This window comes from Myotis nattereri, assembly GCF_964212035.1.
Source record: "Myotis nattereri genome assembly, chromosome: 1".
In the NCBI taxonomy this organism is placed as follows: domain Eukaryota; kingdom Metazoa; phylum Chordata; class Mammalia; order Chiroptera; family Vespertilionidae; genus Myotis; species Myotis nattereri.
The window spans coordinates 212,494,013-212,513,506 of record NC_138075.1 but is presented as its reverse complement, the minus strand read 5'-3'; the positions used below and the strand labels follow the sequence as shown (position 1 = coordinate 212,513,506).

General features: G+C 35.3%; 1 protein-coding gene across 3 annotated transcripts in view; it reads left to right on the top strand.

Annotated features, from left to right (window-relative positions):
* Positions 1–19,494, top strand: part of PCDH7 (protocadherin 7) — a 431,570-nt gene that overhangs the window by 234,838 nt on the left and 177,238 nt on the right. The gene's annotated exons all lie outside the window — the stretch shown is intronic.

The window sequence follows — 19,494 nt, the reverse complement described above, 5'->3', positions numbered from 1 at the left end:
CCCATGATTACCTCTTTCAGGCTGCTACCTTTTGAAAGGAACTAGTCCTTCAGGGCTCAAACTCCAGCAGTCATCTATGTATATAAAAGCCCAGCAACCAAATGGTGGAACGACCAGAACGACTGGTCAACCAGTTGCTATGATGCACACTGACCACCAGGGTGCAGACGCTCAACACAGGAGCTGCCCCCCTGGTGGTCATTGCACTCCCACAGTGGGTATGCTGCTTGGCTGACCGGGATGAGCAGCACTCCCACAAAGGACCATTCTCTGCAGTCTATGACCCCTACCAGTGAATAAATCTGTGCCTCTAGTAACTTATAAAACATAAGCACTGAGTCATCACAGGGAAACACCCACATTCTTGATTTCCTTTTTCACTAGAGGAACTGGTTCTCCCAGTTCCTGCAGGGGCTTGTTTTGAGGATGTGTCAGGCTCTGCATTACATCCTGGTGACTTTTTCAGGATCTTGGAGGTTTGTGACTGGAACACTCACTACCTTTGGGCTAGAGAGATTATTGGCAGATGTCTTAAAAAAACAACAGTGTGTGTGTGTCTGTAGGCATGCATGTGTGTGGTGGTATTAATGTGGTGTTTTTTTTTATTTAAATAATAACATAATTAAGATTTGTTTGTGTAAAAAAAACAAAGCAAACTATTTTCATTTACATGCATTTTCATCAATGCTATCATTAACCCTTTAAGACTGGACAATTGCTCTTCATTAAGGAGTATGTGGCCTCTTAGCCAGTGAAGCTCTGAAATCATTGGTTGTCCTTCATAATCCTATTTCTACCCATGTTTCTAGTCTATATGTTATGCTTTCACTCCTGATGCACACTGTGCTCTGGCCTTTGTCCCTTTCTCAGTTGATGCACTCTTTTGTGTTTACAGGCCTTTGCATAGTTGGGCCTTCCGTGTGGAAAGTCTTTCCCGCTGGGTGTGTTTGGAAAACTTTACAATAGTAATAGCAGCAAACATGTACTAAGGGTTTACTGTGTGTCAGGCACAGTGTTAGTGAGCTGAATCTCCATTTTCTTCATCCACACAAAGGAAATGAGAGAAGTTATTACTACCCATATTTAATAGATAAAAATAAGGTTTAGGGAAATCTAATGTGGCTAACATCACAGAATTGACTGAAGTGGGGTGGGGTGGGCCTTGGGCAGCTTCTCCTGAATCCTCCCAAGCAAAGCTGGGTCTCACATTCATACTCAGTTCTGAGTTTCCAGAGCACAGCGATTTCCTCTCATCCTTTATGAACTTTTCTCTGTCCATAGTGCTTGTTACTCACTTATTCTGGAACACATGGATGCATGTTTACAAAGCATTTATCTTCTTTGCCCTGATTTGGTCCTTTTTCATCCATATTTCCCTCTACTCTGTGTTTATTCCCCTTGCCTTGTGGCTCTTGACAATTACTAGCTTCACAGGTGACTCAATATATTCTATTTAAAAAATAATTCATTATTTCTCCCAAAATTTATGGCCTGTAAGTAAAAACCAAGGAATTATGAATGACTGCATTTGAAGCAAAAAGATAATTTAAATTTTATGAAACTTATCAAATATAGTGGTCAAAAAGAAGCATAGGTATACTTATATTTCGTATGGAAAGAAGAAAATTTTAACAAATGTTACACAGTTTTGAGGAAAAGTAATTAGAGAAATTCTTTTTTACATTATTGGCAAATAAAGGAAATATGCATATAAAAACAATCTTATTGGTTTACACACAAGAAAAAAAAGGTGGAGAAGTAAAATATAGATGAGGAAAAAAAAGGACAAACCAAGAGGAAGAAAAATATATTTGAGAAAAAAATTTTGGAAAAGTGAATAAATAGAAAAGCAATACAAAATTGAAGGAAACATAATTGAAATCTATGGAAACTGTAAGGACTTTAAAAGAATATGAAATAAAACTTGGAAGGAAAAATCAATGTAGCTAGAGAAAAAGAAACTTATTTATGAGTTCATGTTTCCATTATTCTTAGAAAAACCTTTGAGGTAAAATGATTAGGAAAAGAAAGGGCAAGTTAAGATATGCTGATTTTGGAGAGCAAGATAAGGGCTTAAGAATTAATTTGGAGTTATGTATTTAGAACTAAAAAGGTGCCTGGAGAATACAGTTCAGACTGGGCTCGACAGAAAATTAGGATACAAGTCAAAATATTCCTCCCACCACACTCTCTACCAGGGTAATCACAGAATATACCAGTCAAACTGTAAATATAAGGATCATTTCATATCTATTTTTATTTATGTGGAATGCATAGAACAAATGTTTGCTCCATTAGTCATGGAATTTTAAGATCTGGTAGAGAGATATGGTCAAGCAGTCCCGTCTTTGGTTGTACATGTGTCTCTCATCATCATTACACGAATCTCTGCTTGAATAATCCGGTTGACACAAAATGCAGCGGTAGCTCACTCTATTTTGGAACATCTTTTAACTTCCAGGCTTTTTCTTATATCGGGTCAAAAATCTGCCTTCTTGTAACTTCAACTCATTTATCCTGGGTTTTCCCTTTGGGGAAACACAAAATAAGTTCTCTTTCTTTTCCAAATGAAAATACTTCCAAGACCTAAATTCAGACAGACACTCTGTCATGGTGTGTATATACAATGTCTCCTTATGCATTCTTTTCTGGGTTAACTGCCCCAGTCTTCCTCGTCGCTTTGTGCTATTTGGTTGTCAATCCTTTTAGCATTCATTTAGTGCAAAATGCTTTTCCATAAAAGGGATGGTGTTGTAATGTACCCCGCAAATCACAGAAGGACGCCTCAAGAAGTCGAATTAAAGAGTCACATTTATTGCAATCCGGGACTATGAGGGGGCATTCCCAAATCTCATAGCAATAAGATCGTGGCAAAACCAGACTTATATAGGCAAAAATCACAAAGGTATTGAATACATCCCAGGAATGTGGCACCTGGCTCCCAAAAAAGCAAAAGAATTAAGCATGTTAATTACAGTTTCAGGTCTCAGGGTCACTGAATTGACAGAAATACATTATCTAGAGTCCTTGGGTAACCTGGGTTAAACTTAGGCATGTTATCTAAATTACAGTTTTGGGTCTCGGATCACTGAGTTGATAGAAACACATTATCTGGAGCCCTCGGGTCTCCCGACCACTGAGTTGTCAGGACAATTTAGAGTAATTGTGCTGTCCTGGTCTCGGGACCACTGAGGCAGCTGGAACGCACCACCTGTGGCCACTAAAACAATTTAGGGTAATTGTGCTGTCCTGTTTCCAGGTACAGTAGAATGTGCTCTCTAAGACCAGTATGATAACAATCAATGGAATAGTCATTCAATCGATAAGGCATTCAATCGAATGGGATGACTTATACAATTTAGAAAATCAAAGTAACTTTTATATTGTTAAGCCAAACAACAGGGTTAGAGTTAAACTACAGTTTCCACCTGAAATGGTTGCTACCATACTTCAATGGGCTCCCCCACTTTATATTCTTATATTTGTTCAGTTTGAAGAACCCAGGAAATCCATTTTAAATACCTTCAGAGGAAAAAAAAAGGTACAGTTTATAATCACATATTGCTTCAATCTGAAGTAGTACATAATAGAAGTGTGATTTGGAAGTATATAGTATACTATATAAATAAAATAAACATAAGTCTGTATAAAAATGGGTGCAAAACATAGAAAAAAATGAATTAGCATTAAAAATAAAGGTAAAGATGAAGGTAAAATAATTTTTTAGTCTTTTCTTTGTATTTTTTAATTGAGTACCGATATTATATTCAATTATGTATTCAATTAGTTGGTGCCTGAGAAGGATTATTTCCTAAGAAGCCCATTCACTATTTTTACAAATTTGGCACTAAAAAAAAATCCTTAAGTGGAAAATAATATCAGGGGCAGTAAAAGAGATACAAAACCAAAGCAACATAAACCAAAAACTATTTTCTCAGTGCAAATTATTGACTTTGATGACTAACTGATAACATGTGCTCACACACGTTACAGGGAGGTCAGCTTTGCACAGAATAAGATTGAGAGATGTATGAAGTATGCCCTGTCAGATGTGGACTTTCCCTAATAGAAGTTACTGAAAAGTAAATCCATTATTTATGTGAACTCTTCCTTGATGCCAAATTGCTGTCAATGTCTTTTGGTGAGTCTTGTTTATGAGTAGTTTAAGGCACTCGCTCAGCGGCCCTGAATATCTGACTTTCAGTGAGCGCCCACACAGAATATATGGCCTTTTCTAGAACTGGGAAATTTATTTAATTTGCTGGCCCGGAATACCTTTTATGTCACATGCCTTTTCCCTGACCCTACTCAGCGTTTCCATTTCCAAATGTGCTAGGCATATTATGAACCTATGTAATCTTAACGAATGTCTTCCTTATGGTAATTAAAGTGCTTGACTTTGTACTCTCCAAAGCTCCGATGCTTACATAAATTCTTTCTCTGTGATACTGGATGTTGTTTTGTAAATTGTATGCATATATTCTCCCTATTCCTTCTGTAGATTACCTGCTCAAAGAAATGCCCCTTAGTTATTTGATATATGTAAGATTCCTAGGCAATATTCTTAACAACAAAACACTTCTATCTGCTTTGTCTATCAGTGCTATTGAAGAGATGTGCTATGTGCAACATGTCTAATTTACTACCTCTCACTCTGCCTTTTAGTGTCTTAGAAAGGGGAGTAAAATGCAGGAGGCGTGGATTAATCACTGTCCCTCTCACGGTCTCACTCACTTCACTAAAATGAGGGATTTGACTCGCTGGTTTTAAAAGTAACTTCCGAATATAGACAACTATATTCGGAATATATACAGAATATAGACAACTAGGAACTTTAGAAATTGGTATTTGTTTAGGTTTGCCAATAAAATATATTCAACCTCTCTGGGACATGATTTCCTCATGTGAACTATGGAGACCAAGCTATAATCAGGGATATAGTATTCAGTCATAATACATGTGGACTTATTTTTCTCTCTGGAGCTTTCTCTTTAGAAGGATTCTGAGAAGTAGCTTTGACCCAGTAGCATGGAGTGCTATGATAATGTCATCAATCACCTTTTATGTGCAGGCTTCTTGCATAATTTCTAAGAAGGCTTCTAATTCAAAAAAGGGAAAAATGATGCTTTTTCTTCTCTTTTGCTGTATATACATATACTTTAAAAAAAAAATATGTGTGAATCCAAGAAAATGGTTTCTCTAAGGAAGACAGGTTAAGGAAGAGACAGCAATTTGAGATATCGGAAGGATTTTAATGCAGAAGAGAGAGAAAGTATTTTACTCACTCTTTGTAATTTCTGAGGGCAGAACAAATGCCAGTAAGCTTAAATGGGAGAAAATTGCTTGATTATATGGATGAAACGTATTATTATAAGAAATGCTTAATAAAATCTGCTCCATAGAATAGTCTTGTTTTCTAAAGTCAGTATCACCAGTATCACTACAGATGTTAAAATTTAGATTGCTGGATAATTTCTCACAACCATTATTAAAGGAATTAATTTACAAGATAGCTAGTGAGACAAAATGAATTCCAACCTCAATTGACTGTGATTTCTTGATAATCATCAGACATAATAAGAGTGACAATGCTGTACTGGAATTTGGTGACATAATTCTCAGAGTTTTCATTGGACTTGGTGCTTGAGAATTTGTGACACAAGTCATGTAGTTGTTTGCCAGTGCTACGGTGTTTTAGTGCAAAGCTCTCATCTTATCAAAGCTATCCTTCTGAAGAGAAAGGCACCGATTTTCATTTGTGGAAGTAAACTCTACTCTTTACTCTGTCTGTTTTGAATGGTATTTTATTTTTTAATTAAATTATTTTCCAATTACAGTTGACATACAATATTATATTAGTTTCAGGTAGACAACAAAGTGATTAGACACAACTTACAAAGGGGTCCTCCCAATAAGTCTAGTACCCATCTGACCCCAAACATAGTTACTGTAATATTGACTGTATTCCTTAGGCTGTGCTTTATACCCCATGAATGTGTTTGTAAGTGGCAATCTGTACTTCTTAATCTCTTTCACCTTTTTCACTCATCCTCCCCAATCCTCCTCCTATCTGGCAACTACCCATTTGTTCTCTGTATCTATAAGGTTTTTTTTTCTGTTTTGTTTGTTCATTTGTTTTTTTAGATTCCACATATAATTAGAATCATATGTTATTTGTCTTTCTCTGTCTAACTTATTTCACTTAGCATAATACACTCTAGGTCCATCCATATTCCTGCAAATAGCAAGTTTTCATTCTTTTTTATGGGTGAGTAAATTCCATTGTAAATAGGCACCATTTGACTATCGAAGGGCACCTGGGTTACTTCCATATCTTAGCTCTTGTAAATAATGCTCCAGTGAACATAGGGGTGCACATATCTTTTTAAATTAGTGTTTTGGACTTCTTTTGGATAAATACTTGGAAGTAGAATTGCTGGGTAACATGGTAGTTCTATTTTTGATTTTTTGAGGGACCTCCATATGGTTTTTCATAGTGTCAGCACCAATTTGTAATACCAGCAGCAGTGCATTAGGGTTTCTTTTTCACCCCACCCTAGTCAACACTTGTTTGTGGATGTATTGATGTTAGCCATTCTGACAGGTGCTAGGTGATATCTCATTGCGGTTTTAATTAACATTTCTTTGATGATTAGTGACCTTGAACATCTTTTCATATGTCTATTGGCCATCTGTGTATCTGCTTTGGAGCAATGTCTGTTCAGATCCTCTGCCCATTTTTAACTGTATTGCTTTATTTTGCTGTTAAGATGTATACATTCTTTATATAGTTTGGATATTAACCCCTTGTGGGATGTATCATTGGTGAGTATCTTCTTCCATTCAGTAGATTGATGGTTTCCTTCACTGTGCAAAAACTCCTTAGTTTGATATAGTTCCCTTTGTGTGTTTTTTCTTTTGTTTTCCTTGTCCAAGAAGATATAGCCAAACAAATATTGCTAAGAACAATGTCAAAGAGTTTACTTTATGTATTTTCTTCTATGAGTTTTATGGTTTCAGGTCTTATATTTAAGTGTTTCATCCATTTTGGGTTTTTTATATATATGTTGTAAGAAAGTGGTCTAGTTTCATTTTTCTGCTTACATCTGTCCAGCTTTTCTCAACACCATTTATTGAAAAGACTATTATATTCTTGCCTTCTTTGTCATGGATTAATTTTACCATGTGGTGGGTTTATTTATGGGCGCTCCATTCTGTTCTATTGATCCATGTGTCTGTTTTTATGTCAGTATCATGCTGTTTTCATTACTACAGCCTTTTAGTATAGCGTAATCTCAGGTAGCCTGATTCCTCCACTTCATTTTTCTTTCCATATAAAAGTTAGGATTATTTGTGCTAATTCTGTGAAAAATGCCTTTGGTATTCTGATAGGAATTGCATTGAATCTATGGTTTGCTTTGGGTAGTATAGACATTTTAATAATGTTAATTATTCCTATCCATGAGCAGGATATATGCTCCCATTTATTTATTTGTTTCTTCTTCAGTATGTTATAGCTTTCTGAGTACAAGCCTTTCATCTCCTTTGTTAAATTTATTCTTACATATTCTGTTGTTTTTTAATGTTATTTTTCATTGTAGTGTGACTGACTAAATTTATTTTATTTATTTATTTTAAATATATTTCTATAGATTTCAGAGAGGAAGGGAGAGGAGAGGGCGAGAGAGATAGAATCATCAATGATGAGAGAGAATCATTGATTGCTGCCTCCTGCATGCCCCACACTGGGGATCCAGCCTGCAACCCGGGCATGTGCCCTTGACCAGAATCAAACCTGAGACCCTTCATTCTACAGGCCAACGCTCTATCCACTGAGCCAAACTGGATAGGGCATGACTAAATTTAAATTTATAAAAAATATGACTTGCAAAAATAACGTAATGAGTGATTGTTTTCAATGTATTAAGGTATAGAACATAAAGCATTCATTCACATACAGTCATAAATTGTTTTCTCTGGATGAGATTATGAAAATTTCTCATTTTAAAATTCAGTTTTAAAAAATGATGAGAAAGTGCCTTTCTTAAAAAGTAACTTTTTCAAGGTCATTCAGTTAGGGAGAGATCTGTGATCCAAGTTTCCTTAATCCCAGTCTGTGAGTAACCACATTTACTGCATTTTACTCTGTACGTTTGGATGCACCACTGATCTTAAATCAGGATAGAACAGAAAAGCAAACAAAACAATTTTATTGATAAAAAACAGAGACACACTAGGTGTTGTAGCCTGCTGTGCTCCTGGAAGGGAATGCAGGTTGGCACTGCTTTGTGAAGTTTACATTAAAACATTCTTTGCATCTGACTAACAAGTTCTGTCAGCAGCAAAACCAGACACAAAGATATTCCAACTTAAAATCAGGATCTGCATGATAAGATTGTATCACCACCATCTTGTGACTGGGGACACCCCAGTATGCAGCAGCCCAGAGTTGACATGGAGTAAGCAGGGCAAGTTACCAAAGGCTTCCACTCATAAGCATTAATCAGACTCAACCACCACTTTATAAGCTTGCCTGTCCACTCTAATCAGAACAACAGGCATCAATTAACTAAATAGAACATCTGATTATTTATTTACATTGAGAACAAAGAATGAGGTTGGGAGTGCTGATGGCTTTCCAAAGGTGTTTTGTGTAATATAAAGTTGCTTTCCAATTAAGCCCCATGCTATCAATGACTTTTTACTTGTTTCTGAACAAGTTCTCAAAATTACATTGTATATGATATGTCTTTAAATATGTGACTAACACAGGTTTTGCATAGTAAGTATTTTTTTTTTTTGTATATATCCATAAGACATTTTTTTTCCCAGGGGACTGAAGTTCTAATTTTATCATGAAAATCAATGGAAAAGTACTTTCTGCTAACACATTAACTTTCTTTACTGCAAACTCTGCTAGATCACATTAGGTTAGGGACCACTATCCAAACATTTTTGGCTTCAGTGGCAGTGAAAAAGGAAGCAGAAATCAAATTATTTGGTTATGTTTTATAGTAATTGAACTTATGAAAACTGTGGTTATGCCTTAGAGATTGAAAATATATGCTGGACTATGAGAGGTAGAGTGTTTTCCTATGAGACAGTAAAGAGAGGAAGAGATCAATTAAAACTAGGCGCAACAAACTACAGATGCATTGAAAGAATCAATGACTTAGAAGGTTATAGTTTTTCAAACATGCTAAACGTTCATTTGATTAGTTTGTTTGTTGCAGGACAAGGCATGCAAGTGAAATGGGAACACAGGAAAGTAAGAGTGAAGGAGATAGAAAGCTAATAGTACTCTGCCAGGCTGCTAAAGGGCTCTTCTTAGATGTCTGTCTTAACTGGGCAGATAGTCACTGCTTCAGATTTCCAGACTATGTTTCATTGATATGTAAATATGTAAATATAGCAACATTGATATGTAAATATGTAAATATAGCAACATATCAAATATAGTTCAAAGAATACAGAATCTATTTATGACCATCCAGGTTGCATTTAGAGTCATATCATGTCACCTAATAATAGACAGACATGTAAATTGACTGTCCCTCTGCTATGCTTACCAGCCAATCAGGAGAGTATGCAAATCAATCCAACAAAGATGGAGGTTAATTTGCATACGAGGCTCGAAGTGGCGGAGCGAAGACTGAAGGCTCCGGCCGGAGTGAAGGCCTGGGTCCCGGGTGCTGGAGGAAAACTAGGGCTCGCAGCCAGGGGAAGGGAAGGCCTATTGCACAAATCTCTTCATGCAATGGGCTTCTAGTATATTATATATCACAAAAAAAATGCATCCATGTATATCTATAATTCATTATTTTTAGAATTATAGAATAACTTTAGAAAGTGAAATATATTTTATGGAACATAAAATTCAGCTTTTAACAACTCTTTTTTAGTTTTTAGAATAATTATTCATGCATTTTTGACCAAGCATATTGAAAGTTCTTGGACAAAGTTATTTTAACAAAGTAAATGACTTCAATCTGAAGTGAAATGGAATACAACTGAAATAAATGATTATGGGACATCACCGTTCTTTAATAGTATACTGGTATAGTTCATTAAGAGCATATAGCATTTTGTATCTTACATTAAAAAAAAACCTTTAATTTATGAATTTAATTAAGATCAAGCACACAAAGAATTTCATACAATAAATCATTGCCATCATTAAAACAGCAACTAACAATAGATAAAAATCAAATTACCTCATTATCCATTTAAGAACAAATTTTTAGAAAAGAAAAAGTACCATGAACAGATAAGCCAAAAAAGTATTTTAAAATTATATTTTAGAAGTATATTACTAGGTAAATATATTTTCCAAACATAGCTATATTTGTTAACCATTTTATTTTAATGTAACTAATAAATAAAAGTGAACAGTAGTTGAAGGAGAGTTAGAGAAAGACAAGTATCACATCTCGCTTATGTGTGGGATCTAATAGACAAAATGAATTGATAAACAAAATAGATCCAGAGACATTGAAGCATGCAATAGACTGACATATTTCAGAGAGAAGGGGTGAGGGTTAAGAAGAGATTAACTGAGGAATGTATATGTGTATATGCGTAATCCATGGACATAGACAATACTGCAGTAAAGGCCTGGAGAGGGTGCAGGAGCAGGGTGGGGGAGTCAATGGGGGGGAGGGGGGGGGCGGAAAGGACATCTGTAATACTTTCAACAATAAAGATAAATTTTAAAAAATTCTTCAAGGAGATATCAATTATGTAAATGTTTCTTATATTTTATAGGTGGGGGAACCTCATTTCAATAGTGTGAGGACCAAAGCACGAGTTAGCAAAATTCGATGGTTCAGAAAGTTTAAGAAAGTAATGAATCTTCTACAATTTGGTCTAAAGCATCATTAACATTTTTCAAAGATGTCATTGCTCAGCATTGCAGTGGCTCTTCAATATACATTTGGCTTTTACCTCCAACAGCAGTTTATTTATGAGATTCAATAATGAGAATGACTATGTTTTTAAATTTTGCTCATAAATTGAGGGGCACTGAAAGGAACATTTTAGCAATAGGAAGGTTTTTTTAAGCCAAGGATTTATTATAAATAACTGAGATTTCAGAGTGGTTTGCTCTAAGGAAATATGTGATATATACAGCACCATTAGTAATTAAATTGATGAACTATTTTCAGGGCTCTTATAAAGTCCAAATGTCAGAAATATAAATTAGTTCATCTTATTGGATGAGTTATATCTCTTCAGGAAAAAAGTAGAATTAAATATTGTAACTGCTCATTGCTAAGCATATTTTGGAAAAGAAAAACATAAATTATTATTAAGGGTTACAGAGTTTACTTTGACATGGCTATCGTTTAGATGAAAACATGCTTCTTACAGTTGCATGATGTGTATATTACTTATTCTTTCAGAAGTCTGACAGCATTAAATCAATTTCAAGTGTTTGTGGGTTACTTTAGTGCCCATGATCCTGGCATCTACGGATTTACTTTGTTGATAATGAAACGCTTAGACAATTAAACTGAAAATAAAAGTTGCCTTTCCTCTGAAGCGGTTTACAGTGCTAAAAATGTGTGCCTTCATCTATTTCAGGAAGTGGTTCTTCCTTTCTTCCTTTCTTTCTTCCTTTCTTTCTTTCTTTCTTTCTTTCTTTCTTTCTTTCTTTCTTTCTTTCTTTCTTTCTTTCTTTCTTCTTTCTTTCTTTCTTTCTTTCGCACAAGTCCTAAATGAAAGCAGACATAGACATAATCTATCAGTAATTGGCTGTAAGAGCAAAGCACTTACACCAAATAGTCATCTATTTTGTCACCTGTAAAACGATGACATAGTAACATACATTAGGCTCCCAATAGTTCATGTATGCATTGTACAGATAGTTTGAAATAGAATGTAAGGGGAGGAGGATGAAAAAAACATGAAAAAAAGAAAGAAGGTAGGAGGAAGAAAGGAAGGAAGGAAAGGAGAAAGAAAATGTTCCTGCTGATTTATAAAAGGGTCAGTCCTCCAGTGCAATTTGGAGATGCAGCATCCAAGTAGAGATGGCATAGAGAATGGATATAATAAAATATTTTGCAGTTAAAAGTCAATCTCTATGTAGATGGCTTTGGAGAATAAATTGGCTATGGCTGGGTCATGTAACAGGGCATTATACAGACACACTAGTTAGACAGGACGTTTTGGTTAAGTGTAAGTGGAACTCCTTTGGCATAGCCACATTTGGGGGATATTTTTTTATGCAACTTTTACACAATGGTCATGGAAAAGCTCTGGTAAAGAAATTACAGGTTGTAAGTTTCATGCTGAATGTTAGAGGCACAATTCTTACACACGGGGCTGCTTATTTCAGAATAAAAGAAAATGAATCAGCCCAGCTGGCCTGGCTCAGTGGTTGAGGGTCAGCCTATGAACCAGGAGGTCATGGTTCAAGTCCCTGGTCAGGGCACATGTCCTGGTTGTGGGTTTAGTCCACAGTGTGGGGAGTGCAGGAGGCAGGCAATCAATGATTCTCTCTCGTCATTGATGTTTCCATCTCTATCTCCCTCTTCCTTTCTCTCTGAAATCAATAAAAATATATTTAAAAAAAAGAAAATGAATCAAGTATGGAAAATGTTGGGCTACAAATAGTTTAAAATATGGATAAACAGAAAAAAATAGTCATGAGACTAAAAATTAAATGAGACCTGTTAATTCTCAAATATCAGTTAATTAAAATATCATTTATCTTCCATTGTATCTTATTATGTTTCCCAGGATTTTCTGGATATTATTGGTACAAATCAACTTTGGTCACCAAGGGGACCTCTTCCATTTATCATGTGAACTTCAATTATATTCACATGTTTTAATACAACATAAAATGATAAACCTAAAATAGGACCATAGATTAAACCAACAATATCTGTACTGAGTTGAGGAAAAGGGAAATAATTTTTTTAAATGCTTTAATCTGAATAAACTGAGTTAGATCTCTTTTTGAATACAGATTTTTAAAATTTAGGGTTGATTCCACTAAAGAGTCTAGGTAACTAAAGTATTTGAATTAAGAAGAAGTAAGTCATAGTTTTTATTTGACACTGAAATGAGAACTTAGGGTTAATAGATAGGTCTTCTATGTGTATTATTTTCTCTTTCAACATTTCTTTTTCTCTTTCAACATTCCAATATAGTCCTTTTCCCACCCCCACCCTAACCCCATATTGTTCTTGTGATTTGAAAATCTAATCTTGGTGATTGCTCATTGTGTAAGATTGTCATCAATGCCCTTGCATACACTTATCTATTGATCTTCTGACCTAGTACCATCTCATTGCTTTTATTTCCATCTTTCTGCTACAAACAGAACCAAACTGATTCACCTGTCATAGCAGATATGGGTAAGCTGCCTGCAGATTCATTGGTCAAACAGAACATGCCCATAGGCGTTGTTTTGAATTTTGTCTCAATAACTTTAAAGCATTTTCTCTGGCCCAACTAATCTCTTCCACTCCTTTCCATCCACAAAGTAATCTATTTTCCAGTGTTGGCAATCTGCCTCTTTCCTCAATCAACACTCATACTTATCGTGTACACCTCTTCTGAGCTTGACATCAGCAAGATAATTCAGTTGAGCAAATTTATATTAGTTTGTGAATGACTCAAGTTGGTCTTGGAGGAAACAAACTATTTGAGCTGAATTCCTTGTTATGTTAAGATACAAAAATAGGGATATATGCAGTTAAAAAATGGTTAGTAGACAGTTATCTCTTTAATTGATAGAAATTCAGGAACAAAACAATGTGAAAATTTCTGTCATTGCAATAGGGAGTTATTATAGAACCAAAGATGTGTGCCAAGAAACATCACTTAGATTTGTTCAGGTGGATCAGCCTATCATTATATTTTCAAAGTATTTGTCCTCAAATTATTAAAAGCTACAGGGTTTATGTGTGTATGTGTGTGTGTGGGTATGTGTTTGTGGACTCATGTATTTTTGTTTTTTTTCAATTGAGTAGAAAGGTGGTCAGTTAATTGTAGTCATTCTATGTGAGTGGGAGTGAGAATCCTGAGATGCAGTGAGAGTCCTGACTGTATATTAGTACAGGATTTGTCTCAGTTGCTGTCCCTCTTGCTCATTATTTCTGCTGAAGTGACAACAGCTCAGCTGGGATTCACCGTGAAGGTAATAAGCCTGCAGACCAAGTTCTATTATTGTCAGTCTTCTAATCAGCTAAGGTACTCTTATCATTTACATTTCAGGCATTTATCAACCATGGGAAGTATGGGAAGTAGGGTATGTTACAGCTGTTGTCAGTGTGAGAAACACCAAGAGGAATGCCATCGGTCCACTATGAAGCCATCCTATGAAACTCCAACCTTAGCTAATGGTAGCTATAATCAGGAAGATCTGATAGGGGCTGACTCACAGATTCCTCTGGCTTTTGGCCTAAATCTAGTCAATCAAATATAAGGCTTCTAAGAATAAAAAACCAAGCCATATGTTAACTAAGCTTACATTTTGAGGCTTAAAATCATTAGAGCTTTTATATTCCTTTTTAATTTTTCTAAGTTGCTTTTCCAAGTATTATTTCCTGGATAATATTATTTTCCAAATGTTTGAATATAAGCACCCTATCAATATTTGAAATCCCTGAATTGTGAAGATGTCTTTCCAGTTCTTGGTATCTGTTTTAGACCAAATAATACATTTGCGTTGTTATATTATTATGTTCTTTTACAAAAATAATGGTAATTAAGTTAATCTAACAATAACAGTGTAAATTCATTCCTTTGTGCCCAATCCTGTGCTAGGTGCTAAACCAAATTGTTTCTCTCTCTCTCTTTTTAATATATATTTCTTTCTCAAATGGAGTGGCTGGATATTCCTGTGTTTTTCATAGTTCATAGATGGTAAATAGTACATGCAATGCATTTAAAAATGTATAGTACTTGCCAAATTTTAGTGGAATATCAGAAAGGAGAAAAAGAAGAAATAACACAACTAAGCAAGCGACCTACCCCCTTTTCTCATTTCCAGAATAATGTTTTCAATCTATGGAAATTTTGACATAAGTTAAAACCTCTCTCAACTCTGCAAACCAGACTTTGTTCAGAAGATCACTCTGAGTCTATGGATCACGACAGTATCAGAGGGGTCATATTTTCACATGGATGAACCATCCCAGGACAAATTCTACAATATATTAGACACAATCACGTTATCTTCCCATTCCAAATACATATGTCTTATTTTGTTCGCTTGATGTATCTTCAGTAAATGCATGTATTTTGGCTTTATAAGAAAATTTCCATTTTCCACTACCATTAAATTGTCTATGTATCATCTCATCCCAATAATGGTGTAAAGCCGAGTCTGCCCTGTGCGTCTCAGTGCATTTTCTTAGGGGAAAGTCTGCTTTACAGCTTTCGTTTGCCATCTGGGAAATGACAGACTGTATTAAGCTCCTTCGGTGGCAATCGTTATATTTATTTGGGGACTTACTGCATTTCATTTTTCATATCTTTGCATATGAGAACCTCAAATGTCCTTCTTTTCTTATCTCCCTGGGGTAGACAGAAATAGCAGAAGCTGTACAGCTTCAGAGCTTTGGACCATGTAAGTGGCAGGACTAGAAACACCAGCATATAACAGACTAAAGTGAAATTGTTCTACATGCGACTCCACTCACTCAGGCGATTCACACCCAGATAGAAAGTCCTTTCTCTTTTCACATTTTATAGATGAACTGCTTAAGTGTTGTTGTTGTGGGGCTTTTTTCCCCTTAATGCTATTCCCAATTGTGGATAGTAAAGAGGCACTTTTCATCCCATTGCCTAAAATCCCTGTCAAGGAGAGTAAGTGATATTCAGAGAGTTATTGCCATAAGTTTTGCTTAACTGTTTATTCTTTTTTTTTTAATATTTTAAATTTAGTTTATTTTTTTGCCTTTTTTATTGTTTTATTGCTTAAAGTATTACAAAGGGTATTACATATGTGTCCTTTCCACCCCCCCCCCCCCCCGGCCCTTGACAATCCCCTGGCCTCCCCTACCCCCCAGTGTCTTATGTCCATTGGTTATGTTTATTCTTTTAATTCATATTTCTACCATGCTTTTTCACACAAAGGACTTATGGAATTCTCTAAAATTTGTAAAACACAAGTATTTGTTAATTATCTTACATCCAAGTTATTATAAATTCAACAACTCTTAGTTCCTGTTGGTTTATATTACATTATGATTAGTATATTTTGTAGATGGTTTTATGGTATAGTCATTTACATTTAATTATATATGAGTTTATATCAGATAATAAAATGTAGCTATATTCTGCAATGTGAATTTATTTTCATGATCTTGACTCACAACTGGGAGATGCCATAACTTGGATCAGAGAAAGCATGAAGATGGATGAATTGATTAAATAATCTGTATTTCCAAAAGTCTAATGCTATAAGATGGCATCTTTAAAATTAGTGGCTAGTTTTGGGGGGAAACATGAAATTTAATTATTTCCCAATTTTTTAAAAGTGCAATGAGTCACTGTTTTCAAAAATAATTTTATTTTAAATATGTTGGACTAGAGTATTTTCTAAACCTCTGCTTTTTCCTGAAGCTATTCCCTCTCTAGATCATATGATGAGATATCAGATCACCATTCACCAATCATGCAAAGACAAAAACATTCAAAATTCTAAGCTTTTATTCCTCCTGAGGGATGTCACCTCATGTTGTTAGGTCTCCCTATGCACATTAGGGTTCTTCCTCATTCTGCACCAGCATTGGAAGAAATTAAGGGGGAACGTACAGAACTTGCCAGCCCGAGATAGTCATGTTACACACTTTGCCCTTTTGTGTCCTTGCATCTGCATCTTTCCATCAAGAACAAAGTAATCTTTGACGTGTCCTGGAACCTCAAGAAGAAAATGTCTTTAAAAGAGAAATTATTGTTTTCCTAAGTTTAGATATACCATAGGCAAATTATTATGACTCATCTTCAAGCAATATCCAGACAGGGTGGCCATTTTCATCTGAAAGTATTTCTGCGGAGTAAAAAAAAAAAAAAATTCAATGCATTTTGTCTTGGAATCTTTCAAGATAATTAATTTTCTGTGCGCACTGTGATTTAGGTGGCTATCCTGGCCTTGTTAAACATGTAAGCTGTTTCTGACCGTCAACACTATAACTCAGAGCTCTTGCTTTCTAGAGCAAGAGCTGTATAAATCAAAGTATTTTGTTACGGATCCCCGACTGCTGCTGGCCAGATGTCCGAGCTTGGAAGGTACTGTCTGAGTAATTGTAAAGCATGGTTCCCCAATCAGCATATATTATTCCAGGCAAGACCCGCCCATCAGATTTTCTGTTGAAGTTGTAACTCGGTCATTTAAATTTTGTCAGACATTCTTAAATGTCTCTACTGGATTAAAAACATATTGCCTTCTTTTCTTTTATAATGGCTTTCAAAACAAAAATACACTCTTTTGAGTTATCTAATTACTCTTTAGGGATAGCTGTCATTGTTTGTATGACAAGATCTAATTAACATTCATAAAGTGTTTCTTAGCTCTTTTAATGTTAGCCCCCAAATGCAGTGTTTTTAATATGTTTAATATGTTTATTATTATTTTTGGGGGGCTGCCTCCTGCATATCCCACTACCAGGGATCTAGCCTAAAACCCAGACAAGTGCCCTCACCAGGAATTGAACCCTCTGGGTACATGAGTTAATGCCCAATCAGCTGAGTGACACCAGCCAGGGCCAGAATAATAACTATTAAAGGACAGGAGAAATTGGGGGCCTTTAGCTATGAGAGTAAAGGATGAGAAATAAATTTAGAATTTTGGTTTGGTTAGTCTTTTGTTTATTTAATTTATTTTTTTCAAGAAGAGTGGGAGATAGATTGAGCAAGCAGGCATTCTTTATTTTTCTTTTTTGCTTCCAATTGAAGAGAAACTAGCAGTAGAAAGTCACATGTAAAGTCTTTAACTTTCACCCAAAGATTACATATTATTAGTAGTTGAAAGAGAAGGGGAGACACCCTCCGTTGAGACTTGGTCGTGTTGCAAGTAGGGGGTAAAAAGTTCTCTGGGACTATGCATTAGATTACTGTTAAAGCTGAAATAAAAGTCAAGGTTATCAAAATTGCTTTCAAGGACAAAATCCCATTATTCTTGTAAGAGAACATAATTTAGCAAGAAGAGCATCAAAATGGGAACTAAGAACCTCCATTTTAATCTTTCTTAGGAAATAAACCCAGCAATCCATCAGTTTCTCTGTCCCTCAATTTCCATATTGTGAAACTTTGGAATAGACTAGAGACTTTTAAAATCTCATCTCAAAGGGAATTGTTTAATTTGATTTTTTTTCTATGTGTGGAATATTTTGAAATTTGCCAACATAAATAAAATGTAGATACTTAAAGTAAAAACAAACAATTTATCATAAAAGTCATAATAATTTTAAATCCATGTAAGGGTTGTGGCTTAGAATGTTGACTGCAAGAAGGGAAAGCAATGACTGACATTACAAAAAGAAAAACACGCACATCTAAATCATGAGAACAATTGATTTTTATCCTCTTGCTTTTTTGGTTTTGTTTGAATTGCAATTTCAAACTGTACTTTAAAAACTAATCATAAAAGAGCCTAATAGCTAGCAATAGATATTTTCTAAAATTGAGCCAAATGTAATTTCCTGCCCATTTACAATCAAGCAAGTCTTATAGTTTATAATATTTTCTTCAGTGGACAGTCTACATATGATGTCTTTCTGGCTTTGCCCTTTTTGTTTAAAATTATAGTTTATTCTTTACAGAAAACTACACAGACTGTGATTGGCAGACAATTGTATAAACTGAAGTGCATTTTGAAAAGTAGAAAGCACTCAGGCCTATAGAAGCTTATATGATTCTAGAGGTATTATTATATTTTCTTATATATGCACTCAAACTGAGCCTTTTGCAATTATACTAAAACTAAGTACATTAATAAATGTTAGCCTTCAGAACCAAATTATTTTTTTTAAAGAAATATGTTTATATTGGTTTTAGAGGGAGAGGAGCAAGAGAGAGATAGAAACATCAAAGAGAGAGAGAGAGAGAGAGAGAGAGAGAGAGAGAGAGAGAGAGAGAGAGAGAGATCAGTCAGCTGCCTCCCACACAGCCCCTATTGGGGATCAAGCCTGCCACCCAGGCATGTGCCTTGATGTGCCTTGACCTGGAATTGAACAAGTGAACTCTTGGTTAATGGGTTGACGCTCAACCACTGAGCCACACAGACTGTGCAAGACCCAAATGTTTTGAGTAGCATTTCCTAAAACCCAAGAACCAAACAATTTCAGAAATAAGGCATCCATGACTTATGAGTTCAAACCTTTAGTGTCTAATGACTAGGACTCTTCCCAAGGAAAGCCATTGCTGCAGATAGTATTCCTGGAAACCAGTGACGTGAACTAGCACAGCTGTATTTTATATACAAACTTCTAGTAGAGATAGTATTACAGCTGAGGAGCCTTTGTCTGTGTATCTGAC